Source organism: Canis aureus, chromosome 12, assembly GCF_053574225.1.
Source record: "Canis aureus isolate CA01 chromosome 12, VMU_Caureus_v.1.0, whole genome shotgun sequence".
NCBI classification, from domain to species: domain Eukaryota; kingdom Metazoa; phylum Chordata; class Mammalia; order Carnivora; family Canidae; genus Canis; species Canis aureus.
In genome coordinates, this window is record NC_135622.1 from 37,691,947 (window position 1) to 37,719,886 (window position 27,940).

The window sequence follows — 27,940 nt, forward strand, 5'->3', positions numbered from 1 at the left end:
GAATCTCAGAAATAACAGCAAATATCTTATAAAAACCCTTCTAGAAGGGAGAGAGCTGAGGGAGAAGTAAAACAGTAGCTAGGAAGGCAAACCAAATTGATGAGGGTGATGTAGAAGAGCCAGGATGTAAAGGTTTAGATTCTAGGAAGGATTCAAAGAGAGCAGATGGCAAAAACTGCTATAACAAGGTATCAGTACAACTTCTCAAGGTGAGCACATCATTTTTAAAAGCAAAGCCTGATGCACTCTGGGAAATCCCAAAGGACAGAAAACTGCAGAGCCAGAATTCTCTCTGATTCTGAAGTTCACAGAGGGCCATAACTTAACCATAGAGAAGGGAGCCCTGCAGCTTTCTCAGTAAGCACATGAAAGATTGCCTATTCACTCAAGATTGAATTAATCTCTTGATAGTTCAAAAGAAATAGTTCTCAAGAGATGGAAGTCCATTTGGGTAGGGACAATATTTGTGTATGACACATTTACTAACAGATCCCTGACCGGTTGGATTATTAGAAGCTGTGCTAGCTTATATCAACATCACAAAGCATTCCTCACACCCATTTCACCATTACAAGTTATTCTGGTTTGATCTTGGGCCTTCTCTCAGTTTCCTCATCTGTAAGATGGGGACAATAGAACACTCATGGATATTCTGTGAAGATAAACATAAAACATTTAGAATAAGTCTGGCACATGGTAAGCATTCCATGTTTGCCCACATTGTCATGATCAATATTCTCCTATTACATAGTGATATAATCTACTTTGGGCCTTTGTCAACCTCAATGTGTAAAAAGATCAGAGTCATGTAATAAAGGAAAAGTATAAACCTGTAAACCCACAAGAAACCCAGCGGTAGGTTATGAACCTAAAAGAGACTGGTTTTTACCTCTGTTTCTCATTGTCTGAAATAGCATCTGACACTCACATGAGAGTCAGTGAACCCATATTAAATGAGAAACTAAGAATTATCATTACTAGAGAAGCAATTCAAACCTCATGTCCAATAATTAATGTTCTAATACTGCCGGTTTCCTTATAATTATTACATATGGTAGGGAATGATTTTCGACATTACTTTTTTCTTTTCTGCACAAATAAGCTACAAACACATTTTCCTCATACAAAATTTAATGTGTTGTTTCAGAAAACTCTTAAATGTACATAATTACAATTTTAAAAATTAAAATTATGTTGTTCTTAATATTAGTATGCAAGATAGTACTTACTCTAAGGCTAAGGAAAATAATCATAGTTTAGGTAATTTAAAAAATGAAGCAATGAAAATTTTACAATTATACTCATATTCTCATTCAATACTATTTTTTTCTTTTGGGAGATAGAAAAATATGTATCTGCCAACAGCTCTCTTAAGTGAACAATATATGACATGAAAATAGAATGTGCTATTCTTCTGATTAGTGACCAAACATATTGCAATAGTTCATACTGTATCAAAGAAGATGTAAGTCCACTAATGTCCATTCTCAGAGTAATATTATAAGTAACTGGTTCTGGCTGGATATTGACCAACAAGAAAACACATTAACTATCAAATATCTGACCCCCGTTTTTTTACAAATACATGCTTAATACCACCTTAAAGTGTATTTATATATTTTTTAAAAAGTGTATTTATAAAATGTGCAAGTATATTTGATGTTCTTTTCCTATAGCAAACAATAAATAAGTCTCCAAGCCTTTCAAAGTTTTGTGAAGAACTGCAAAATATTCAATTGTCCTTCTAGATCACCATCCCAAGGAAACTTAATGGGCTAGAGTGAGTCCTTAATCATTTGGAATAACAAAAAATACAGTGCTAGGATTAGAATGGCATAAAACATATGTTGTGTAGAAATGCAATATGTTCATTATTTCATTGATTTTATTTCCCTCATAGAAAAAATAAAACACTTTCCATAGGTCTCTGTCAGCTAGATTATTAATTTTTGTTTTAAATTCTGGGATAGTTTCCACTAGTCTTAAAAATGCTTGCCTTTGCCTCTGCATATTCCCTGGGAAGAGGGATAAGAATTTTTTTTTTTCCTTATAGAACTTCCTTGACATTATAGCAGAGGTGATTTTTCCTATCAAGTTCTTTGATGTTCCTTCATCACATGCTTTCTTCAGATACTCTGTGTTTACATTTTTCCTTTTCAATTGTGTGGAGCCCAGTGGTATCACAGAGCTACAGGAAATCTTTCCATTGCTACCTCATTTTCAATTATTTTTATTTAATCTCAGAGTCAGAAAGTTTTCTCATTGAAAAACACTTCTCATTTTTAGTGGGAGCTGTTACAGACTGGTGAACACATTTAAATGTAGGTAATGCTGAGGAGGATTCCACTTCATTTTCTGTATTTCTTGCAGTAGTAATACATCTCAGGATTCCTTAGGTCTCCTCTGTTTATGATGTGATAGGAGAATACTTCAGGCTTTTTCTGCAGGATCCCCCCAACACCACCAATGGATTGGAGAAAAGAATTCAGCAGCAGGGGGCTCTACAGGCAAGGCCTCACATTATACAAGAGGGAACAGGAAATGCATACTGCATCCTATGAAATGCTGTCACCCACTTCCTCTGATTTCTGGTGTGAGAAATGCCAAAAGGTTTGACCTTGACTTTCTCCCACGATCTACATGGCAGAGTTAAGCATGGTTGGGCTGTCAGGGCACAAAGGTGGTAGAAAGATCAGCAGGAGGCTCCAAATGACTTCAAAGGGTCCTCAGTGCTAAAAGCGAGGCTAAGTCTGTGACAAAATATAAGTCTAATTTGTAACCTCATTTAGATCTAGAAAGACCATTATCCATAAAGAGCAGTGCAACTTAAGAAATCAGGATTTTCTCTGTGCTGTTTTTCTGCTCTTTCAATGAAATGAAAGTATTCAATGAATAATTAAACTTGACTGGGCTTAAGCAAAAAGAAATAGGACATGGTGATGCTTCTGTTAACACCAAGTTCCCACTCCTCCTAACCAATAATCAGGGCTATTAACATTCTTTTGTGTGAAGGGTGGTGGTTTTACATTTATTGAGAAATATTAAAACTAGTAACTGAAAAATTAGGTGAAATTAGATGCCTAACCTAAGGACCATTCCAAGAATAGCTAACTGGAAAATAGGAACTACTCTAGATTAGAAAACAATAAAACTATAAGGAGAGAAATATTTTGAGTAAAGCTTGGAAAAGTATTTCAAGCTACAATTATCATAATGGACAGACACAAAGCAAGGGAAATAGATCAGATCCAGTCATCTTTCTAAAAGCCAAGATGGCTAATTTTTTTTAAGATTGATTTATTTATTTATTTATTTATTTATTTATTTATTTATTTATTTATTTTAGACAGAGAGAGAGAGAGAGAGAGAGAGGCAGAGACACAGGCAGAGGGAGAAGCAGGCTCCATGCCTGACGAGGGACTCGATTCCGGGACTCAAGTCAGGCGCCAAACCGCTGAGCCACCCAGGGATCCCCCAAGATGGCTAATTTAGTGCTGACATATGAGACACTTAGGAGGAATCAAGTTGCCATCAGATTTAGCTACAAAAACTGGGTTTGTTAGCTCTGCCATTTAGCACCTCTTGGGTTAATTTTTCTTTCCAATAAAGTGGAAATAATGGACATATCTTGCCAGAATTTTTGTGAAGATTTAAAAAATATTTTTAAAGCACCCTATGAATTGCACAAATATGCAGAGCCAGGAATACAGTGTTTACTGATAGGATAAATGACAAACACAAACCTTGTATCTGTAGTTACTTGTAACCTGATGACAATCACAGGTAAAAGAGCATTAAATTATGTACTATTCATTATTACTTGTAGCCCAATGACAATCACAGGTAGAAAAACACTAAATTATGTACTACTCATATCTGTTTCTGGCTTAATTTCACATGTATAATGATTACCCTTTAGAAAAACCCAAGTTTTTAGATCATTCTTTCTGTTTTGTACTCTTTCCTGTACATACTACATCACATACCAAAGCAGAACAAGTGTGAATGCAAAACCAGTGTCTTGAAGTTCAACTCCAGATCTACCACCTTATATTTCTGTGATGTCAAGCCAAATAACTTCTTTGAAGTTGAAATTTTTCATCTGAGAAATATAACCATGTATACCTCACAAGGTTGTGAAGTTCTAACTTACGGCTTCTGTAAAGTACCCAGAAGAGTATTTGGCACAGCCATAGGTTCTTTAGTATCTATTTTTAAAATGATTTCCAGATCCCTTCACTGATCTTACACAGAATATTTCCAGGTATGAGTAGTTTGAGATAGAATGGATTTTTTTTTTTTTTTTTAGATTTTATTTATTTATTCTCTAGAAACACACAGAGAGAGAGATTGGCAGAGACACAGGTAGAGGGAAAAGCAGGCTCCATGCAGGGAGCCTGATATGGGACTGGATCCCAGGTCTCCAGGATCACACCCTGGGCTGAATTCAGGCTGCACTAAACCACTGAGCCACCCGGGCTGCTCTAAGATAGAGTGGATTCTAACCTCAAAGTATCCTCAGGCAAACTATCAGAGCCAACTCATTCCCTCCAAAATTGACTTTCAAGATCTTTCCTTCTTTAACAACTCTTCTGCTTACTTGTGATCAAAGAAATTATTACTCTGTCGCTCACAGTCCAGAGGAGCCAGAAAGAGAACTCCATTTAAAAGTCACATCTGAACCACTGTCCATTCCTCAACACATAGATTGCCTTTCTCAGCTGGATTCCATTCCATTCCTTCTATTAGCCATTGGTGACCATCCTATCACCCAGGAACACTCTCTTCATTATTGTCTCTTAGTTGCACTTTCAGTGCTCCCTTTCCCCTCTACACCTACAGAAAGCATATTGTTGAAGGTTAAAGTCAAGTTCTATCTATTCCCGTGAAGCTTTCTTGGTTACTTGGCCCCATGTTGACTCTTCTGACTCTGAATTCTTAACAGTGCTTATTTCCTGTACCAATAACTTTGTACTTCCCTCACATAATAATTTAACCATAATTATTCAGGGCAGAGTTGTAGATTTTATGCACTTTATCTTCTGAGATGGTCTAAAATTGTGCTGTGGATAGGATCCTCTATTTTCTGAGTCATATAAATGAATCAGACACAAAAACATATTTTATTGAAAACATCCCAAAGCACTGTAAGTTCAACAATGATAATTTTGTTCTCTGTGCCAATGCTCATATTTCATTATCCCAGGGAGACAAATTAATTACATTTCCTTTTTTTATTATGCATTTTTCCCCACTTAGCCACAAGGTGGTCTTTAGTTGCTTTGCTAGCCACTATGATGGTTATAAAAAACGTCAGCAAGTGCTGGCAGGAATCCACATGCTGAAGAGGCCAAAGGATCAGATATAGCTCCTTGCTGGCAATTGTACAAATACTCTTACCATCCACAATATTTATTCTGTTTTCTAAAACGAGACTTCTCTCATTCCCAAGACTGTAAATCTAACCATTATTTTCCCTAAAACAAAGTACCACTAAACAAGAAGGGAAAAAATGCAGTAATGAGAAGATGAAATGATAAGTGCATGAAATTTTCAGCATCATCTAGGTCAAGATACGGACAAATTCTAGAAGTGACAGAAGGCAGAGTCAGTATGTAATGGGTAAAAAAATGTAGGCTTACACCTGACAATCACTGTCTTTTGGACAATTTTTGAAAATCATGGGCTCTTCCTAAATATATGAAACTATCATGAAGATGGTTTTGTCAAAATAGATTATTTCCCCCTCATAGGCAAAACCCTTTGTCACCATTGCACTGCCAGATTTCTTGGACTTCATTACCTGTCTATAAAAGGCAGAGCCATTACCTAGTTAGGGTAACGGGAACTACAAGAAGCCACACCAAGTTCTGTGTGTAGAAGTGGCTCTGTCTGTGAAGGTTCTCCCAAGTATCAGACATAGTAGTATCCAGATTATATTACACCAGCAGGGAAAAGAGTTTCTCTAACATAATCATTAAATATTTCTGATCTTTCCCACAACTTCTGCTCAGTCTCCAGTTACAAAAGGAATTACTCAGGCAAGTTTCATAAAAATGATATTGTTATTAAGAAAAGAGTTGAAGATTAAAGAAGTGTTAAATGGTAGAAAGATCCTAAGTCATTTCACCAGCATTTTTTGGCAAAGTGGGATGGATCATCCCTAAGAACTTCCTACATGATAGGACACAAAATTTAACAGCTCCATGTTTATATCCTGGAGTTGGGGGGAAGAGGGGAGTCCTTCTGACATTTGCTGAGTACCTGAAGAATTGTCACCCACTGCAATCTTCTAGATAAACATTCTAAAGAAAGAGCCTTCCCACAAAAAACAATTTCCTTAACCTCAAGCTACAGAGGAGTTTTACCTTTAGTTGCCTTATTTCAACTACAGAGAAAACTTGCAGTTTCTAGATTATTCCAGGGCTTCTGACTTGTCTGTCAATTCTCATAGCCAGTATTGCACTTCCACCTCCCACAGTCCAAATCAGGAGTGATAAGTTATTATGAAAGGCAACTTAGTGCTAGGGGGAGATGACAACCAGCTGTCCTCAATGCACAAACAACATGTAGTCCAAAGCCAAGCATTTGAAATTTTAAAATTACAAAATCTCTGGAATAAACAGTAAAGGAAGGCCTCAATTTATGTTCATAAGCTTCATTTCCAATAAGTTCAAAATTCTGAAAAGGTGAACAGATCTATAGAATGGACTTTTGTCATTTTGCTTAAGATACATGAAATATTTTAAATTATTGATTATAGGAACAAGAAGTTTCTTGATATATATCTCCCAAGTAAGCTTGTGAATAAGTGTTCTAAAAGCTATTTTTTTTTCCCATGGGCAAAATTAGAGATGTCATTCAGCCAAAGATGTTAAGGGATTTGATGGTAATTCAGCCACAGAACTCCCTTTCACTGAACATATACTCTGAAACTGCATTTCTGAAAAGTGAGCCAGACAAGAAGATATTCTCATCTGGGTATCTGTGATAATGATGACTATGCAGCAAAGAAAGTCTGGGAGATGCTTTGATGTCTGTGAGACAAGAAGAAGATTTGAAATAGATAAGAGGTAGGGGAAAAGCAGCTCAGTAATGATTTAAAATTAAGAGGAAACTGATGGTCATGTGGGAAGTTCTCAGCAGGGCCCAGGGAACAAGAATGTAAAAAATCTGCCCCTAAATCTGCTGCTTAAAACAGTTAATTTGTGGTTGTGATTACTATTAAATTATCATCATCCTGTTACCACTTTTATTATTTTTATTTATTTGAGAGAGAGAGAGAGCACAGAGGGAGAGTGAGAGAGAGAAGCCAACTCCCCAATGAACAGAGAGCCAGATGTGGGACCCTATCCCAGGACCCTGAGATTAGGGCCAGAGCCACAGGCAGATGCTTAAGGGACTGAGTCATCCAAGTACCCCCATTACTACTACTTTTGAGGCAGGAATTTATGGTTTCTTTCTAGAAATAAGGTAGGAATTCTAAAAAAAAAAAAAAAAAAAAAAAAAGAAATAAGGTAGGAATTCTATCTGACATGTACCTCAGGTGATAACTTTGGCACCTGTATGTGTAGTTGGCTAGTCTGGGTGCACTATCTAAGTGCCACAGCAGTATACTAGGAAACACAGGTGTTCCCAGTCCTGATAGATTTCATATTAACTAGAGAAATAGAGCCCTTTCAGATTCTGGGTTTTTTGTTTGTTTTTTGTTTTTTACTTACATGGGAATTTTAACAAACAAGGAAGTAAATGTTAACAGAAGAAATGGTAGGGTAAAAAAATTCATCTGATAATGGGTCTATGAGCATTTCTAATTCCCTATTTGGGATATCAATTAGTCATGTTATTAAATGCCTATTTTTAGTGTGAATAGGTTTTTATACTCAAATATGTAAATTATATAGTCAAATACATAACAAACCTAGGCTAAACCTAGGGTTAAATTCAGCTCATCCTTTCTGGTCACTCTCACCAAAAGACACTATGAGTTCCCTAGTTGGTGGGGCTTAGGAAGATTTTTAGAGATCTAAATAAGCATAGTGGAATTTTTCAATTTCACTTGCTCACAGCCAGATAGACACAATCATAAAATAATATGTAAGATACTAAATAGCACTGACAAAAATAGAAGGAAAAATATATACAGATGTTTACTTTAAGAAGTGAACAGTAAAAGAAATAATTCAGGTTTCCAACTAAGTAATCATCAAGAGAAAACTGCCATACCATTGAGATTTTACAAAGGACAACACAAAATGTGTTGAGAGATAATAATAGAAATTAAGCTATACGAAGCAAAGATATTCTTTAGAATGAAGGGAAAATAATGTGCTCCAATGGTCTTTAGGAACAATTCAAATAAAGCCCTGTGATTTGAGAAAAGAATAGAAAGAAAACAAGTAAAAGGCCTCAATTTTCTCCCAGTCCCTTTTTCCCATTTGGACAATATAGTTTGCATCATGGACCATCACAGTATCTATCCCTGTTTAAATAGGAGTGCCTGCAATAAAAAACAAAAACAAAAAAGGAGCATCCTAATCTCTTCATTTGCTAAATTATTTAAAATTATATCAGTTGATCAACTTTAATTTCACTTTCTCATTTTTTCAAGAATTTGATATCAAATATATTTGTATTTTAATGACAATCCCATTTGAAATATGCATAATTTAGCCAAGTAAAATTTTAAGTCCAGAATCAAATTTTATTTCTATAAAACAAGGGCCTTTATAGAGCTGTTGAAAGAGTCAGAGATAATATATGCTGCCAGACATGTTATACGTGTCTGATAATGGTTAGTTCCCACATATTACTCATGTGTGAACATTTTTTTATGAGAGTTCTAAACATATTGTCCTCAATATTCATCAGGTTCTTTTAAAGGTCTGAGGCAAAATAAAAATAGTTTTCAAAATGCTAAGTTACCTACCTTGCTATTCTAGGTCCTTAAAAATAGTAAATAGTTTGGTTTTGAGCACTATTATGTACAAATTTGTTTTAGGTCCTTAAAAATAGTTAATAGCTTGGTTTTGAGCACTATTATGTACAAATTTGTTTTAGGTCCTTAAAAATAGTTAATAGCTTGGTTTTGAGCACTATTATGTACAAATTTGTTTTGGGAAGCTCACAATATTTCTCACTCCAATCATATCATTTAAGACTAAAAGCATTGAAGATGAAAACAATATTTTTCAGGTAAATGTACAAGTTATAATCAATTTTTCAAGAAAAGGCAATGTTCATAGTAGGAGTAAGCACAAGTTAAAGTAATTTTGTAGAGCAAAAAAATAAAAAGAAAGTCAACTAATTTCAACAAATATTTACTAAACATCTACTAGGCAAAAAGGCAGCTAGAAGTTAGAAGTGTACATAAAGTGTTCTGCTATATATTTCAAGGAGGGACCCTTTCTTATCTGCCCTTGGGGCCAGTGCTAATCAACATTTGGTCAGCAGATAAGAAGCAGACATTATCATGTTTGTAGAGGTCACAAAACAAAAAACTCTTTGGAGAGTCTACAGAACTAAGAAGATCCAAGGTGAGAAGAAGTGTGTTATAAATTTCTGTGAATATGTGATTTCCTTCCCTGAACACCTGGTAAAATAACATAGTCCACATACTTACATAGAAACAATCATGACGATTAAATGGAAGACTGAAAATACCAAGTGTTCTCTAAGACATAGAACAACTGGAAACCTCTTATATTGCTGGTAGGAACACAAATTAATAAAAACCATTGTGGAAAAAATGCTTTATAGTATATGTAAAACAACTCTAATCCTGCATATATATACCCAACAGAAATGAGTAGTTATAGCCACCAAAAGCATGTATAAGAACATTTATAGTAGCTTTATTTATAAGAGCACAAAATTGAAAGCAGCTCAAATGTTCATTAAAAGTCAGATGGACAAATAATGTGTATTTTTTTCATAGAATAGCATATTACACTGCAATGAAAAAGAACCAGTGATGGAAGTAGCATGGATATGGATATATCTAATAGACCAATGCAGTCAAAGAAGCCAAGTCTTAAAAAGTATATACCACATGATTCCATTTATATGGGAGTCAAAAACAGACAAAGTGATCTATGGTAACAGAAGTCAAGACAATATATCCTTAGAATACTCTTGGACAGAGGTTGACTGGGAAGGGGAATAAAGTATTTTTCTAGTGATAGAAATGCTATATATTGATCTGGGTGTTATTTGCAATAATATATGAATATGTTAAAAATATATACGAAAGCTTTGTGTATGTATGTATATGACTGTGGTAAAAAGGAATGGTAACTAGGAAAATTAGCTAATGAGTGATCAAATGTATATAAAAAAAAATATCTAAATCCTATTGTGCCAATCAGCAATGACCAATATTTTAGTCCTTACATATTGTCTATTTGTGGTGTCCATTCCTCCCCAGATAGTCATCTTCTAAAGACATATGACTGAAATGTCATGCTATAACTGCGAGCCTAGCACAAAGCTGGACAGGCACACTTAGATGTTCAAATCATGTTCTTAATAATCACAACAATGCCCCCTGTCAATTACTATTCTATACCTAGCAAAATAATCAATCTTCCAAAACATCAACTCTATGAAGTATTGTTCTTTATTCCCAGTCTACATATGAGGAAACTGAGATTCAAAGATCTGTCCTGAATAGTAAGTGGAAGATCAGGAACTCAAATGCTGTATGCAAATCCCATGTCCTCTGCCACAGACACTTCATTGTCACAGTACATGGATAATAAAACATTTGCTTAAACTGCCCAGAAGGTCTAGAAAGCTGAGATTTTCATCATCATGGCTCTGTCCTGCATGATTCACTTTGGTGCTTCTGCCAAAATCAGAGGCCATCCATATCAAACAAAATGTCCACAGTTCTATAGGGAACATGTCTTGAGGCCTTACTAAGAGCCAGTGTCTATACTGTTTATAGAGTTGGTCCATAGTTCCACAACCTCCTAAGTGGTCTGCTATCACTTCCCAGGTTACCCTCATACTAAGTCAGTCAGCTGAATATGCTCAGGACTCTTCGTTATTCCCTTAGTGTCATATGTCATCTCCTTTCCAATTATTATTAAATTTGTAACGCTAGGGATAGTTTTGACTTATCTAATGCCCCCTTATTCCAAACATTTCTTAATGACCTCTTGCTTTGAACATTTCTTAATCTACTCATAAAAATTCCAAATTTGATTTTTTTAATCACATAGAAAGACAATTCAAGGTCTCTTAGATAGCCATTGACTATATTTGTACTATGACCCAAGTGTATTTGTGCTTTGATGACAGTGTGGTACCAATCCATGTCCAGAGAGAGAGAGAGAGAGAGAGAGAGCCTCTTTGGAAAAAATTCATGGTCTTATTTTACCAACTGTATTGCAGAACACTGTCAGCCTACAAGTTTTTGACAGTTCTGTATCCTTTTCTCACCTAATTCTACTTGACAGCCAAAAGTAGATGACATTTATAGAACATCAGCACATTTTTAGGTGGCATGGGCAGTTCTTTCCTATGATGATCTGTCAGATTTAATTCACAAATAGGTAGAATGCCCTTTAGTATTGGCAAATTCATATTCATCTTTCACTTTCCGAGGACAGTTTTAAAATGAGGTGTCTCATAGGAGCCTTTATATCCCATAAAGTGTCCTGGATTAAACCCTTCCTAGAAGGCTGAATCCAGTTGTGAGTGCCTTTAATTTGAGAAAAGAGAGATTAGCTCCCAATGGAGGTAAAATAAGGAAAGCCTTGAGTAATGCAATGAAAGCTTTTGGAGGAACATGGAAGTCACTACAGATCTACAAGAAACCTTTCTGGGTTTCAAATGGATTCCAAAATGTATTTTACCACCTTAAAACCATAGCTTCAGTTTGCTCATCTGCAAATGTATTCAACTGTGTGGCACAAAGACTGACAGTAATGCAAAATTAGATCTCTTTACCTGAGAGGAGTTTCCTCAACTTAGACCCAACATGTCTTCAATCCTTATGTTCCTGTGTTATTCTCTGCAGACAGAGAAGCCCAGGGGATAACTGATACAGCTTCTGATAGCAGCCATTTGTGAGCTGAACTATACAAACCATCTTATAAGAAGCTGTTCTGACTGAAATGCCATTTAGGGTCCTTGCTTTGTGTAGTTTATTTTTCTAACACTGGGACTAGACATGAACTACTCTATCACACAGAAAACCACATTTTTCTTTGAACTATGGAATTTAGGTGATTTTGTTTCTCAAAGAGATATTACAGAATCATTTTCCTCTGTAGATAATCTAAGTTCTCACTAAAATCTCAGAAGACTTTTTTCCCAGTCAGGAAACCTGATGGCAGTTCTAAATTCTCTGGTTTTACTGGTCTCAAATTCCCTAGAAGACGGTTTTCTTACTCTCTATGGTTACTGTCTGTGCCTTAATGAAAAAGGATGAAAGAGCTTACTGCAGATATTTATAAATATTCAAGTAGTAATTTGGGGGTTTGTTTTGTGACACTTTGTATCTAACTATGGAGTCCTAGCACTGCCACTTAGATGTATAACCTTAAAAAGATTAAGAGGCTCCCAATGCCCCATTTCTGTCTTTTGAGAAATGGACAAAACGTTAATAATAATAGTATCTATTTTATAGGATTATTAGATACTATTATTACTAACGTTTTGTCCATTTCTCAAAAGACAGAATGGCTGCCATTTAGCAAGCATTTAATAAATTCCAGCAACATATTTAGCAAGAAATGCATTTAAAATACTTAGCAACTGGTTTTATTCATCTTAAGTGTTTAATATAGGGAATATCATGTAGTTTTGTTTTTCTTTACTTTGCTCCCAACACTAATAGACTCTTAACTTCAGAGGTATTGAAGATCTGACATACAGTAGACACCAAATAAGTTTTTAAGTTAATGATGTAAAAGAAGTGAAAGGAAATTTTATTTCAGCTGTTCAAATGTAAAGGCTTTATGATGTCAATGGTTTAAAAAGACTTCTATACTTAATAGTAATGCACGCAATAGAAAATATCTGCCAGATAGCAAAAGGAACACTTCCCTCAGAAAGTGACAACTAAATAGAAAATTCATGGTTCTCAGCATTTTGTGAGATAGTGCTTAGAAAGTCTTCATTCCAGTAATTTCAGGACTACAAAACCTAGGTATTTTCAAACAAAATATGACAAAGCCTATGTATACTTTGTCAGTTCAAAGGTTAAGACAGCACAGCTGAATTAAAGAATGCACGTGAAGACATCCTATTCTGAAATACATTAACTCTATTGCCAACAAAGTGTTGTAGGTGAGCATTTTCATCAAGACTAACCAAAGGTATCATCATATGAAATTGTCTGATTTATATAAAATTGTTGATAATGATATATACCTATCATTTTCTTTTTAAATGACAGATGCTTGCAGTAAATCTCCTTAGAGTAGCAAACTTACTTTATTTTTTTCCACTGAACTTCAGATGAGACCTCAATTAATATTGTTTTATTCAATGGCCATTCTAACAACTAAAGTTGTGTTCAAAAGGTATACTCTGAAGGTCCTGTCCTCTCAATTCTAATTTTGAGTCTGTAGCTTTACTAGATATCAAGCTCTAGTAGTTTTATATAATTAAATCTATACTGATGAATAGAAAACCTAAAACAAAATGGTTTATAATGGAATATATATTTACCTGAATACTATATTACGTAAGAAAAAAGACAGTATTATCCTTCCTTAACTAATGCCTCCCACCATTATTCCCACTGGCATTCATTCCAGTCCAATATCCATTTTACGAGAGATTGATTTCAGTGGTATCATGATTTCAGTGGTATCATATATATTATCAATTGTTCTGACAACAGCTTTGTAATCCTATAGTCAACATTAGATCTCTTTCACATACTTACCAAATGCTTTCATGAGAATATTCACTATCTATAATGACAAAGCCTAAGTGATGATTTTGTCTTTGATCTCCTTTTATTGTATTTTTTCCCCTCTAAAGGGATTTGTGGAGCTTTTCTTCTCAAGATTTAATTAGTCCAGCTTTTCCTATTTGAGCTATCAGAATTTCTACTGGTAATAGTATTTCCCTTTCCAAAAGATACAGGTCAGCCTCTTTTAGCATTATTCAGAGTGTACACATTTGTTTCAATTACATGTATGAGCTATGTATGTGACTTCACTGACATTTGGTCAGACAACGTGCACTACAGAAGCAAGACTTGCTGGTTGCCCTATGATCATATAATCTTTCATCTCCCTTACTACATGGCAAAAATAATTATCCATTTCTTAAAAGAACGTCTCTAATAGCAATTAATGGTATTTTCTGAGCATTTGCTAGTAGTGACTTTTTGTTAAACTAACTTGCTTTTATCTGCTTACCTTTCTTCCCACTGAATATAAACAAACCTCAAGGACAGTTACTGGCAGGCAAGTCTGTTTATCAGGAAAGGAAAGAAAAAATATTTTTAATCTTAATTCAATTCAATATGTATTTATTAGGCACCCATTTCATGCCATGTGCTGAGCCAGAAATCAAGGAAAGAATTTGTTCCTTTCCTTAGGACATTTAGCAGGTGAGACTAGCATGTAAAAATGAAAACCCTGTAACATAATAAGTACTGAAATATAATCGTAAGAATCATTTTAGTATGAAAAACATGGGTTCTGAAAGGACTCACTCAGAACTCTATTGTCTGGGTTTGAATCCCAGCTCTAGTTCTTTTGACCTGTATGCCTTTGAGCAGGTAACTTAAACTCTTTGTGCCTCATATTTTTAACCTGTAAAATAAGGATAACACTGGTGTCTATCATGGTGTCATTATAAGTTAATAATTATACTAAATATAAATTGGTTAATATTTACAAGGTGCTTATTATAGTGTTTTGCACATACTGGAAGCTATCTAAATGCTTGCTGAACAAAATAATGGAGAGTTAACTGATGGTTGAGGGGCTGAGAGAAAAGCTGATCCTAGTAGGAGTTCAGGAAGAATACGTGAGAGACCTGGTATTATTTAATAGAGGTCTTTAAGGATGAATCCAGTTTTCCAGAAGGAAAATAAGGAGAAAACATAAATAATAACACATGGGTACGTCAAGTCCTTAGATTTAGTAAAGGGCTAGTATGATCCTACAAATGGAAGAAAAACCTTCATTAAAAAGAGTGACTATGGGGTGCCAGGGTGGCTCATTTGGTTAAGTGTCTGCCTTTAGCTCAGGTCATGATCCCAGGGTCCTGGGATCCAGCCCCACATCCAGCTCCCTGCTCAGCAAAGAGTTTGCTTCTCCTTAATAGTGGTGGGAAAAGCAAACTCACCCTGCCTGCACTCACTTGCACTCTCTCTAATAAGTAAATAAAATCTAAAAAAAGAAAAAAAAGTGACTAGGAGGAATCTGGACAGGAGGCATGAAAACAAGTTATGAAGGAGCAAGTTATGCCTAGGCAATGGAGAGTTTCTAAACTTATGAGTCATATGATGAGAATGGCATTTTAGAAAAGTAATTTTGATTACAGAAATTGAATTGAAACAAGAGACTAAAAGTATGATCGTTAATTAAGAGACCACAGTCTGGGAGGGGATGGACCTCCTGTGACAGAAAAACAAGACTTCTTTAATGGAGGAGGAGGAGCTAAACATGGCCCTCAACTCTTCAGAGACTGAGCCTTTCTTGTAATGAAATGTTCAATCTCCTCCTGGAGATAAATTAGCATACCCTATAAAATGCATAAGTAATTTTCTGTTAAATGCTAATAGTTTGGGATCCCTTCTGGAAAACTACTCATCTAGCTAATGGTCATTCAAGAATGATGACATTGAACCAAGTACTCTTTTTTTCTTGTATCTAGTCTAACTACCAATATCTGGTCATTCTTTTTTTCCTTTAGTTAAGATGTCCAAACTACGGGGATTCTGAACTAATCTTCTTAGGCTTCCTTCCATAGAGGAAGCTTGAAATAAAATTTGGCACATGCTGGTCATCTAATTAGCAGGAAAAAATTAAAGCACAAATTTGGAGTCAAACTATGCCATTGGTTGGGAAATTCTGAGCTGAAAGAACTTGTAGGATATCCAGGTAGAGGGTAGGAAAATTGGAGTGTACCCTATGTGGAAGACCTACCCCATGTATTTACTTATCTTCAATCTTAGCACAATCCTGCAATCAATATCATTCTCATTCTACAGATGTAAATACTGAAATACAGTTACAAAACTTGCCCAAAACTATTTTACTAGTAAGTTGCAGAGAGGATATTCAGATCCAGATCGTATTCCCCTTGATGTCAAGGTCTGTACAAACTCCACTCTGCCAAATTCACTCTGGTGTCCAGTGATTAGGAATCATTATATATTGTCTTAAATGTAGATGTCAACAATTTATGATGAAAATTATTCATGTCACTATTAAATATAATACTAAAAGATTTAGTCCATTCTCAAGTCAAATTTTAAAGTCTGAGCATATGGTGGGTATAGATCAAAATGATGAAGAACACAGCTTTAGCCTCAGGCAGACCCAGGCTTAAATCCTCGCCTTTAGAAAGCTTATTGGGCCTTAGTATCCTTATCTATAAAATGAAGAGTAATCTCTCCAAGTAGTAATCTGGAGTAATTTCACAAGAGTACTGTATTTAATCACAGGATATTTGCCAAAAATTTTTCACAGTATATGGCAAATAATAAATCAAGTAGCTCCTACCACTATTAAAATTACTTATAATGACTTGGCTCAGAAATATCTCTACAAGGACATATACACAGGATTACAGTGAAAATCAAAAGCAAATGACTTACAACAAGTTAATTTAACTTCTGAACAGAAGCCCAATAGATACCAGGTTAGTTTACATTTTCTCTCATTCCAACCCAAAATCTAGAGTTAGCCCATGAAACAATCAATTATGTTATACTGTGATGTTACTGAGGATCTACAGGTAAAAGATACACTCTGCCTTCAAGGTATTTATAGTCTAGTGGTACAGAGAACATAAATAAGGACTGTGGTAATGTGATGAGGCAGTTATTTGATTACTATCAGCTCACCTCTGCTGCAGAGTCATTCAGACTGGTCAGGTTAGTTATCAGTAGGTTGATGTAGAAATTCATTTTGAAGCAGGATTAACTTCTGAGTCTGAAACCCAGAATGAGATAGATATGAATCTCAGATTATCCTTCATGTTGACCCCAGGGTTAGGTCATTTTACTACAGATGTGGAGCATCTGCTCAGGACATGAATGTTAAGTTCAGTGGACTCTGGGTCAGGTCTAAGGAACAGAATTACCTGACACCAGCTAATTTGAATTGGGAGACCAAATATTGAAAGGCTAAGAGGATGTTTTGAGCCACATCAATAAACATCTACTGAGCATGTTCTTTTTTCAGCCCTGTGCTAGCAATAGGTTAGATCAAAAAGGAGAGCAGCCCCTCAATTCCTACCCTCAAATGATTTGTAATCCAGAAGAGATTATACATAAAAAGAAAATGAAGTCCCAATCACAATATATTCAGTATCTACCATGGCCTGGACATCTTATATTTGTTATCCCCTACAACCCTAATACAAATCATGTGAAGTAGATAGTACTAGTTCCATTTTACAGATGAGAAAAATGTGTAGAGAGATTAGGACTTGCGTTTTAGTTCATACCAGTAAGTTTATAAAAGGGGGGAGTAATTCCAGATCTGTTAACTCTTAATATTACACAAGCTGTCTGCTATCTTTCGCTTCTCTCTAGACATCTGTGGAACTCAATTTCTTGTCATCAGAATACAGACGCTGAACTAGACTCAGTGGCTGAGATTTAGAATTACCTGAAGTTTTTATGAAGAAACAGATGCTGGGACCCTACCCTGGAGATTCTATTTCATCAGATGTAAATTAGTAAAATTCCCCAGAACTGGCATTTTACAAGTGGCTCCAGATGATGCCCACACAACTATTCTAAACAATAAATACTTAGGAATCAGTGAAAAAGTACCACAAGCATCCTACAAAACTGTCCAGGGACCAGAAGCATCACCTTCACTTGGAAGTTGATCGGGAATGCAGAAATGCAGATGTACTAAGGCAGACTACCTATTTTAATGATGATTCTTTTACAGTTAAGTTGTATAGTCCTCACTCTAAAACCTATAGAGATCCTCAAAAGAAAAAAAGTTAAAAGTGAACAAAAACCTCCTAATTGATAAAAAAACTAATGGAGAAAGCAGTACTAATGTTAGATAGGATTTGGATTAGCAGATGGGAAGGGGAAAAGCATGTGGAATTTAGGAGAATAGTAACACTAAAAACACAGAATGGACCTAAACTCAGAGATTCACAGGCGGGTAGATAAATTTGAAAGGAAATTTTTATATTCAACCTCTCCTGCAGAATCCAGCCTAAATGCCTTTGGCAAGTCTCCTGTTCTTCAGATCCTTATCTGTGGAATAAGAATATAAAATGAAATTCCTGATTCTGCTTCCAACACTGCAGGCATGGTTGGAGTCTCCCATTGGTGACCCATTTTCAAGGGAAAGTTTTTTTTTTTTAATTTATGATAGGCACACAGTGAGAGAGAGAGAAGCAGAGACACAGGCAGAGGGAGAAGCAGGCTCCATGCACCGGGAGCCCGATGTGGGATTCGATCCCGGGCCTCCAGGATTGCGCCCTGGGCCAAAGGCAGGCGCCAAACTGCTGCGCCACCCAGGGATCCCTTGGGAAAGTGGTTCTTTAGAGACCACTTCCTTGCCATGCCCAAGCAGTCTGATATGCTGTGGAATAGCAGAGATGGTTTCAGCAACACTAAATGAAAACCTAATTTCCCTTCTAATTTTGGCACAGAAAGAGCCTCTGCCAACATTGCTGACTGGCTACGAAATGATGGCTGGTGTCAGCTCAACTGATAGGGGAAGGAGGGCAACAGAACACACCATATGAGAAGGCACTAACCTCTGTTCCTTAGCCTGGATGCAGTAAAGCTAAGACAGGAATCAGCTGAAACACTCTCCTGGTGGGTGGAAGCACAGACGGCAACAAGCCAGCATCTTGGTAAAGAGCAGGAGCACCTGCACACAATGAAGTCCAGGTGCCACCCCCAGGAAAGGGGTAGCAGACTTGGAGTACCATGATCCTAAGGCCAGAGGGCAGAGGTTCAAACAAAAGGCTACCCTCTGAAAGTTCAAAAGGTTCACAAGGAGCCCCCCATCCAAACAGGATGCCCACAGGTGGGGGTGAGGGGTGGGACACATCTAGGCTCTACACTAGGAGGGACAGTGGCTTCCTCTCTGCAGTGGAATCGCGAAGGGTGCAGAGCGGCAGGTAGGGCTCAAGCACAGGTAGTGTGGGCTCGCTTCAGTGCCCTCTTCAGGAGGACCTGCAGCTGGAACTTCTCTCCACACACCCAAAACACTGACTGCCTTTTCACGTCGTTCAGTTACTTTTCCACATTCTTTTTGTATAACAAATAAATGGTTTTGTATGTTTTTTAAATCCTTGGGCATAAGTTGACTCATGTCAATTCATCAAATATCACCTGAACTTAATGTGAAAAGAATTCTGTTTGCCAATGGTTACAACTTGTGGGGTCTTTTATAAAGAGAGAGATGCTGAGGTTAAAATCTAGAAGCACCAATCCAATGCTCTTCTAGAGGTGGACACATAGATATTTTGAACACAGCAAAGTGTCATTAAGAAGTTTATTTTAACCACAGCGTACAGAAGCAGTAACGATTGAAGAGTTGTGATGTACAAAGAGACAAAAAGGGGACAACTGAGGTAGCTTCTATTTTGTCAGTAGCTGTGCACAAAATAATCAGCTCCCAGACTTATATAAATTAGTTCTGCTCTTCCCTTTCTAAACTCCCCAGAGTTGGTAGTATCCCATCGGCTCCTCAGTTTGCTCTTAAATTGTCACTAGAACTTTGGCTCAGAATTACAACCTAATTACAACATAGACATTTGGGGATACTTTTATGTTAAGAATTTGTGCAAATTTAACAAAGGGAAGCAGATGAATTGAAGCAAGGAAAACCACATGAGAAACATAATGTAGATTCAGAGATAAAAAACATTAGGCAATATTCCCGACTTTTTCTCCTTTAGCATGAAGTGTTTATCAAGGCTGCACACTGCAATAATGGTGACTAATGTTGCATGGTATAATGGGAAATGATTGAGTGATATATTAGAGCAGCAGCTACACATCTGAGTGTGTACTTAACAGCTTGGCTGATTTTAATACATGCCATAATTACAGATACTAAGCTGGCAGGTTTAGCTAAAAATGGTTAAGAAAGTAATCACTGAAATAAAATGCAACATGGTTAAATCTTTTTAATCTCAATACTACATTCCCCTATTAACACCCAAAATGACTCTGCTGCTCTTCAGCAAAATTATTTCCATGCAGAATTTTACTTAGACCACATAACAATTCTATAGGCATTCTTTTCATTAAAGAACAAAACATTAAGTTCCTTTTACTGGTGGAGCAAACACAGCACTCACATTGGCTTTTTCCACTCGATGTCTTGGAGACTTGATATGACTGTCACCATAAACCCTAATCTGTGCAGCAATATAAATGAGGCTTCACATAGCTTTTATATCCCAGGTCCTATAAAGTAATTGTGTTCTTTTACTGTATAAGGTGAAAGAAAGCCTTTTTCTTCCTTGCAGGGCATCGCTGCACTCATTTTAAACCAATCCTCACTCCTCACTAATCTGTGACAAAGAGGCAGGCATTGGTTTCTTAATTTTAATACCCTGCAAACAATACAGTCTAGTGAAAACAAATTTATTCCAGAAAGTAGAACTTACAGTAAATATCTACTAAACTAATTACATTTACTTAACAATTTTCATTATAAAATTGACATGCAGTATTTGGCAAATATTTCAAACCTAAAAGTGGTTTTAAAATGTCTCAAAAAAAATAAATAAAATGTCTCAAAAAAAAGTCTCAAAAATACAATAATGCTTTAAGATAAATATATAAAATTTTCTGAAAATAGTTATTGATAAAAATACAGTGATAGTATTAAAATATTTAAAACAGTACTGTATTTCTCCAAAAGTTAAAAGTGTAAATATCAGATACGCACATATAAAATAGCTCCAATCTGTGACTGTATACTCATCCTCCCTTCCCTAGCCATCATTTCTCCAGGATTGTAGCAATTGCCTAAAGCTTCAGTAATTTGCTATGATTTTTCACATACTTTGAAGCTGCTTCGATGGCACCAATTCTACTTTTAAGATATATTTTTCCTTTGGCACTCCCTTTTCATTGACCACATTTAAACTTTCCAGATAACTCTATCTGATAATAATAGTTGAAATTCATAATTTCCTAGTTGAAATAAATGACCAAGTCTATAACATAGTCCAGGAAAATATTTATATGATTAATTAATATGCAGACATTTTAATGAATAGACTTTAGTCTATCTCTTGACTACATTAAAATTACAACCATTCAAAATACACACTAGTTTTAATACACATTTTTGTTTTTAACATCTGAAAGATAGGTATGATTCTATATATCTAAAGGTCAACATATTCAATTCTCATTAAGAACCTATAAGGAACCTACATAAACATTTAATTGTCTACCACCTGGTTAATACCTTGAAAATATTAGTAGCAAAAATATGAGTAACCTAAATTCATAATAAAATTTTTAATCTATGTTTTGTTTATAAAGGGTTGGCAAATCAAAGAAATATGTAAATTGCAGAAAGTATTTTATCACTTTTGGACTTTGCTGATAATTATCTTCACTTACCTATGAAAAAAAGAAAAGAAATGCATCCAGGACCGTAGCTAATAGCAGAAGCAGAAATAAGATCAAGATAGAGATAAAATACCTCTGAATTCTGGAAGGAGATGCTACTGCTCAGGGTTAAATAGGTAACAGTTGGCAAGTTACCTAAGCTTGGGACTCTTTTATTTATTAGACTGTAGGAAAAATATTATTCAATGTTAAAGAAGCTAAATAGTGATACCCTAGTATTTGAAACTGATCTCATTAGAAGGAAGAATTAGTCTCTTCAATTAAGCTAATCTAATCTTTTAAATTGATCAAAATGATTCCCAGCAGAGCACACGCTAAATGATTACTTGCTTATTGATAACAAGAACTGTAGCTAGAACCTTAGAGACTATCTTTTCACATTAGCTCCATTTAAGCTTTATTGAGTCCGTCGAAATGCTTGCACAAGATACAAAGGGAGAGAGGTAATTGAGATATTACATATTTTGTAGAAGCTATTTTTAGAACTGAGTCAGTTATAAGAAGTATTATATTACTTCATGAGCATTCGAGGAGAAGCTACTGGTTAGAGCAGTACAGTTTATTAAAATTTTTCCCAATAACATACCTTTAGCAGAAGAAAAAATAAATCTTTAATTCCAAGGGTGTTCAGTTGAAGTGTGAAACAACTAACCAAAAGTACAGACTGACTTTGAGTTTTGATGTTTGATCATAAAAACCCATTAGCATTCTATAATTCATCTTTGTATTTTAATATAAGTAGACATATTAGTCCAGGTCCTCTGAGAAGCATATGCCAAAACATGATTAAACATGCAAGAGATTTATTAGGAGAAATGCCTGGGAAGGGAAATGGGAAGGGACCTGAGGGAGGCCAGGAGAGCAGTCAGATCACGTGCTCCTCTTGCTCTTGTGAAGGAGAGAGGGAAGGGAGGGAGATTGAGTAAAAGTCTTAGAACAGTGCAGTTCATGAAAGCTAGTAGAAGTCCTTAATCCGAATCATCTTTCAGAAAAGTCTTCCACTTCCCAGGAAAGGGCCTGCTTTATCTCTGCCCTGCATAGTCATTGACTGGGAATAGTCCAAAGGAAATGTGAGATACAGGCTCACTGGAAGACTATGACCTAATCATAAGATTATAGAATGCATCCCCTCCCCCTGGACTTTACCAAGGCTTCTGTATAATAACAGAGGTTTCCATCTGACAGAAGCAGAAGGTATGGATTCTATTTAAAAAGAAATCTTCAGGGAAACCCAAAGACAACAAGGGAGAAAAAAGAGTGCTTGGGTGGCACAGTTGGTTAAGCATCTGACTCTTGGTTTCAGCTCAGGTCATGATCTCAGAGTTGTGAGATTAAGCCTCAACATCATGGCCCACACTTAGTCCAAGTCTGCTTGAAATTCTCTCTCCCTCTGTCCTTCTGTCTCATGCGTTCTCTCTCAAAAATAAATAAATCTTAAAAAAAAAAAGAAAAAGAAATTGAAACCTTCTATATTTACATATTTAACAGACATTAAAGATAGCCAAATTCCTAGCCAGATTAACATAAACCCTCCCACAAAAGGCCTGTTTACCTCAGTTACTATTATTCAATATATCCTGCCTGGCTTTTAACAAAACAGTAGAAGCTATTCTAAAAATTAAAAAAAAAAAAAGGGATCCCTGGGTGGCGCAGCGGTTTAGCACCTGCCTTTGGCCCAGGGCGCGATCCTGGAGACTCAGGATTGAATCCCACGTCGGGCTCCCAGTGCATGGAGCCTGCTTCTCCCTCTGCCTATGTCTCTGTCTCTCTCTCTCTGTCTCTCTTTCTGTCTCTCTATCATAAATAAATTTTAAAAAATTAAAAGTAAATAAATAAAAGTTAAAAAAAAAAAAAAAAAACTGTGCTTGGGACTCCTGGGTGGCTCGGCAGTTGAGCATCTGCCTTTGGCTCAGGTCATGATCTTGGAGTCCTGGGATAGAGTCCTACATTAGGCTCCCCTTGGCGAGCCTGCTTCTCCTTCTGCCTATATCTCTGCCTCTCTCTCTGTCTCTCATGAATAAGTACATAAAATCCTTAGAGGGAAAAAGAAGGAAGAGGAGGGGAGGGGAGGGGACGGGAGGGGAGGGGAGCGGAAGCGAAAGAAGAGAAGAGGAAAAGAACTATGTGAAGAGACAGAGAAGAAACAAAAAATTCAGATATGATAGAGGTTTTGAAATTTATTAGGCCACGTATTTAAAATAACCATGATTAATATGCAAGAGCTCTAACAGAAAGAGTGGAGATCACGCAAGAAAAGTTGGGTAATGTAAGCAGAGATTGAAACTCTGAATCAAAAGGAAATTAACAACATTGTAGTGAAATGAAAAATTATTGTGATGGGCTCACCAGTAGACTGGACATAGCCAAGGAAAGAAACAATGAGCTTGAATGTATGTCAACTGAAACTTCCCAAACTGGTTTTAATGCATATTTCCAAACTGTCCCCCAAAGTGGTTGTATCAATTCACATTTTTCATTAGCAGAATGTATATGTGCAATTCCTTATACTTTCACTCAAACTGGGTATCCATACTTAAAAAAAATAAATTATTGACTACCTAGGCATTCTGTTCCTGATGGCTTGGTGCCTAAAGTACATATGATAAAGGTTTGTCATTTTATCCAGATTGATGATAAATATTGAATAGGATTGGATTTATTATAGTACCCTAAAGCAGGATATTTCAAATTTTTTTCTGTTATTTAAAATAAGAAATAGGGGTGCCTGGGTGGCTCAGTGGTTTGGTACCTGCCTTCGGCCCAGTGCATGATCCTGAAGACCCAGTATCAAGTCCCGCGTCGGGCTCCCTGCATGGAGCCTACTTCTCCCTCTGCTTATGTCTCTGCCTCTCTCTGTGTCTCTCATGAATAAATAAATAAAATCTTTAAAAATAAATAAAATAAGAAATATATTTTACTATGTGATAGAGAAAGCATACACAGACACACACAAACCTTAAACAAGGGTTATATAAAATAGACTTACTATGTGTCTGACATTCTGGTGTTTTCTACTTTAATCTCATCTTCTCATCTAAGCTATTTAAAAAATTATTTTTGAGCCCACCTCAATTAATTATATCACATATTAATTGAGGAAAAATACAAGTGACTTCTCCCCAGTTTTAACTTTTCTGAGCTATCATGTGCACTCAATAAAATAGAATTTTAAGTGTACTGTTTAACAATTAAGTTTTGACAAATGTATGTGCTGAATAACCACCTCCCCAATCAAGATAGAGAACATCTGTCACCTCTTTGCAATCAATACGCAAACTCATCTCGGTACCAAGCAACCACTGATCTAATTCAATCACCATAAATTAGGTTTGACTGCTTTAGATCTTTGTACAATTGGAACCACAGAGTCTGAACAGTTTTGTATCTAACTTCTTTCACTCAACATGATATCTGTAAGATTTATCCATGAATATCGGCAGCCTATTCATTTTATTTGCTGAATATTATTTCAGTGTATGAAAACAGCACATCTTGCTTATCCATTCACCTGTTGAGACACATTCTCCCCTCCTCAGTCTTTGGTTATTATGAATAAAGGTGCTGTAAAAATTTATGTATCTTTTTGTGGGTGTATGTTTTAATTTATTTTGGATAATTACTTAGGAATGATACTGCTAGATTGTAGGGAAGTCTAATTTTTTTCATATTTGATGCCTTGGCATCTTTGCCCCAAATCAACTGACCATAGCATGTGGGTCTATTTCTATATCCTCTGTTCTATTCCCCTTATCTATTTAAAAAATATTTATTCCTATACCATATTTAAATACTGTAGCTTTTTAATAAGTGATCTCCAACACTGTTTTCCTTTTCCATAGCTGTTTGGCTATTCTAGGTTCTTTGTATTTCTATATAGGATGTAAAGTCAGCTTGTCAATTTCTACCAAAAAGTCTGCTGGGATTTTGAATGCAATTGCATTGAAATGTCAAAAGATGATGAGACTACACTCAATATCTGAAATAAAAAGACAATGATACATTTATTTTAAAAATTTAGAAAAACTATTTTTCTAATCTTCTCAAGTTTATCAAATATTAAACCCCAAGTGTATTAGTTACTAGGGCTGCTGAAAGAAAGAGAAAAGAAAGAAAAGAAAGAAAGAAAGAAAGAAAGAAAGAAAGAAAGAAAGAAAGAAAGAAAGAAAAGAAAGAAAGAAAGAAGAAAAAGGAAAAGAAAAGAAAAGAAAAAAGAAAAGAAAAGAAAAGAAAAAAAAGAAAAGAAAAAATCACAACTATCTGGGATTGTTAAAAGCATAGGAATTTATTGTGTCACAGTTCTCAAAGCTAAAGTCTGAAATCAAGGGATCAGTAAATCCATGCTCCCTTTGCGATTTGCTAGAATCCTTTCTTGCCTCTTCCTAGTTTCTGGAGGCAGCCACCAGCAGTCCTGAGCATTCTCTGGCTTGTAGCTATGTACCTTCAATCTTTCTCCCTCATCACTTGGCATTCATTCCTGTGTGTCTATCTCCATGTCACTGATCCACTGAACTAGTGCAAACCAGTTCTGGTGGCCACTTGTTATCATGGCTGAGGAATAAAGTCTTTCTCTAACATTATAGAAACTTTTCTCAGAATTTATAAATTTGGAGAAAATAATTTTAATAATATTGAATATTTATCCAGGAATGTGGATATATAAAATTATTTAAGTGTTCTTTAATTTCTCTCAGTAATGTTTTACATACTCTCTGGATTTTATTCCAAGAAGTAATTCATCAAGGCCAATTTCTCCCCAATACCCCTTAAGTCATTTAACAAAATCCTAAATCCATTTACATGTGCATGTGTCATTCTATATATTTCTATTTTATCCAGAATAATGTCTTGAGAAACTACAAAAATAATTCGAGAAATCTCCTATGAAGTAGAAACTTCAGGGAGTCAAAGGACAGGTATCAGTTATATAGTAAATAGCCAACTATAGATGTTAATTGATGAAAGGGAAGGCAAGGACAGATATTTCAAATGTATCCCATACCTTCAAGCCTATTCCATATCTGTATTTTGTTACTTATTTAGATAATAGCAAAAAGTTTAAATCATTAAGTTGAAATTCATATATTTCTTCCCCAATCCTCATCTGGAAGTAATAATAAATAAAGTAATAAGTCATCTAACTGCAAGAAATAATAGAAGCCAAGTTTTGCATAACATTCCCAGAATAATGCAAATGATACTGAATGCTTCTTTCTCTTCAAAATGCCAATTCTGCTTTTATATTTAATTTGAAGCATTTTAATGCTAGAAAAGGGCATTTGGAATTTTCTACTCAAATATATCTTGTTGAATTTCTTTAGTTAATATAATTTAACAAAATACAGGTCATTCATTTCAGTTGAGGGGAAAGCCTAGGCAGTGATCATTACTCATTCCATACTTATATGATAAACTACTCAGTTCTAATTGTGGTAACAATTGACTATTTGCAATGTAAGAATACTTATAAGTGCAGGTAATACTGAATTTAACTGTAGCCAACAAATATGAGCTGAATAATTTTACTGTAATTTTGTTTCCTTTTTTCACTTTGATCACTGTGATGCTCAGAATATAACTCATAATTGCATACATCTTTCAGAACAATGGTATCCAAACTATTTAAACCCATACTTTGGTTTACAAAAAATACCAATCCTTTCATATAAAGCATAGTTAATTATTTAAGCATATATATGTATATAATATATTTAATATATATTTATGTTTTTGTATTTTTGTATGTGCATATTTATACACATATGCACATAAATTTTGGACATTATAATACAGACACAAAAATAGAAAACTAGGACAGAATAAGTATGTAAATCACAACTTCAGTATTTTCTTCCCATACTCTAATGGATTGTCTTATATATATATCTCATTGTGGACATTATTGCTTGAGAGGATGATTGTTATTAGTGGATAAAAGTCAACACATAGTCAAGATGCTGGTTAACTAAGAAAATTTGGGCTAATGGTTTCAGCAGGCATCAGAATCACCCACAGAACTTGTCAAAACACAGATAGTTTAGCTCTATCCTCAGTACTTCTGATGCTATCATTATGAATTAAATATGTTGTACTAATTTCCTATGGTTGCTGAAACACAACAGCACAAATTAATTATCTAATACAGTGTAAAGAATCTAT

At 35.5% G+C, this 27,940-nt stretch overlaps 1 long non-coding RNA gene across 13 annotated transcripts in view; it reads right to left on the reverse strand.

Moving 5' to 3' along the window:
* LOC144280993 (uncharacterized) overlaps positions 1-27,940 on the reverse strand; it is a 276,878-nt gene that overhangs the window by 212,684 nt on the left and 36,254 nt on the right. For 11 of the 13 annotated variants that reach the window (XR_013349454.1, XR_013349455.1, XR_013349445.1 and 8 more), the window contains 3 exons: positions 24,538-24,667; positions 17,048-17,135; positions 14,385-14,438 (listed from right to left, as the gene is read on the reverse strand). This is a non-coding gene — a long non-coding RNA (uncharacterized LOC144280993). Of the gene's footprint in view, positions 1-11,955; positions 12,020-14,384; positions 14,439-17,047; positions 17,136-24,533; positions 24,668-27,940 lie in introns of all 13 variants that reach the window. The other 2 variants (XR_013349453.1, XR_013349447.1) reach the window with 2 other exon arrangements.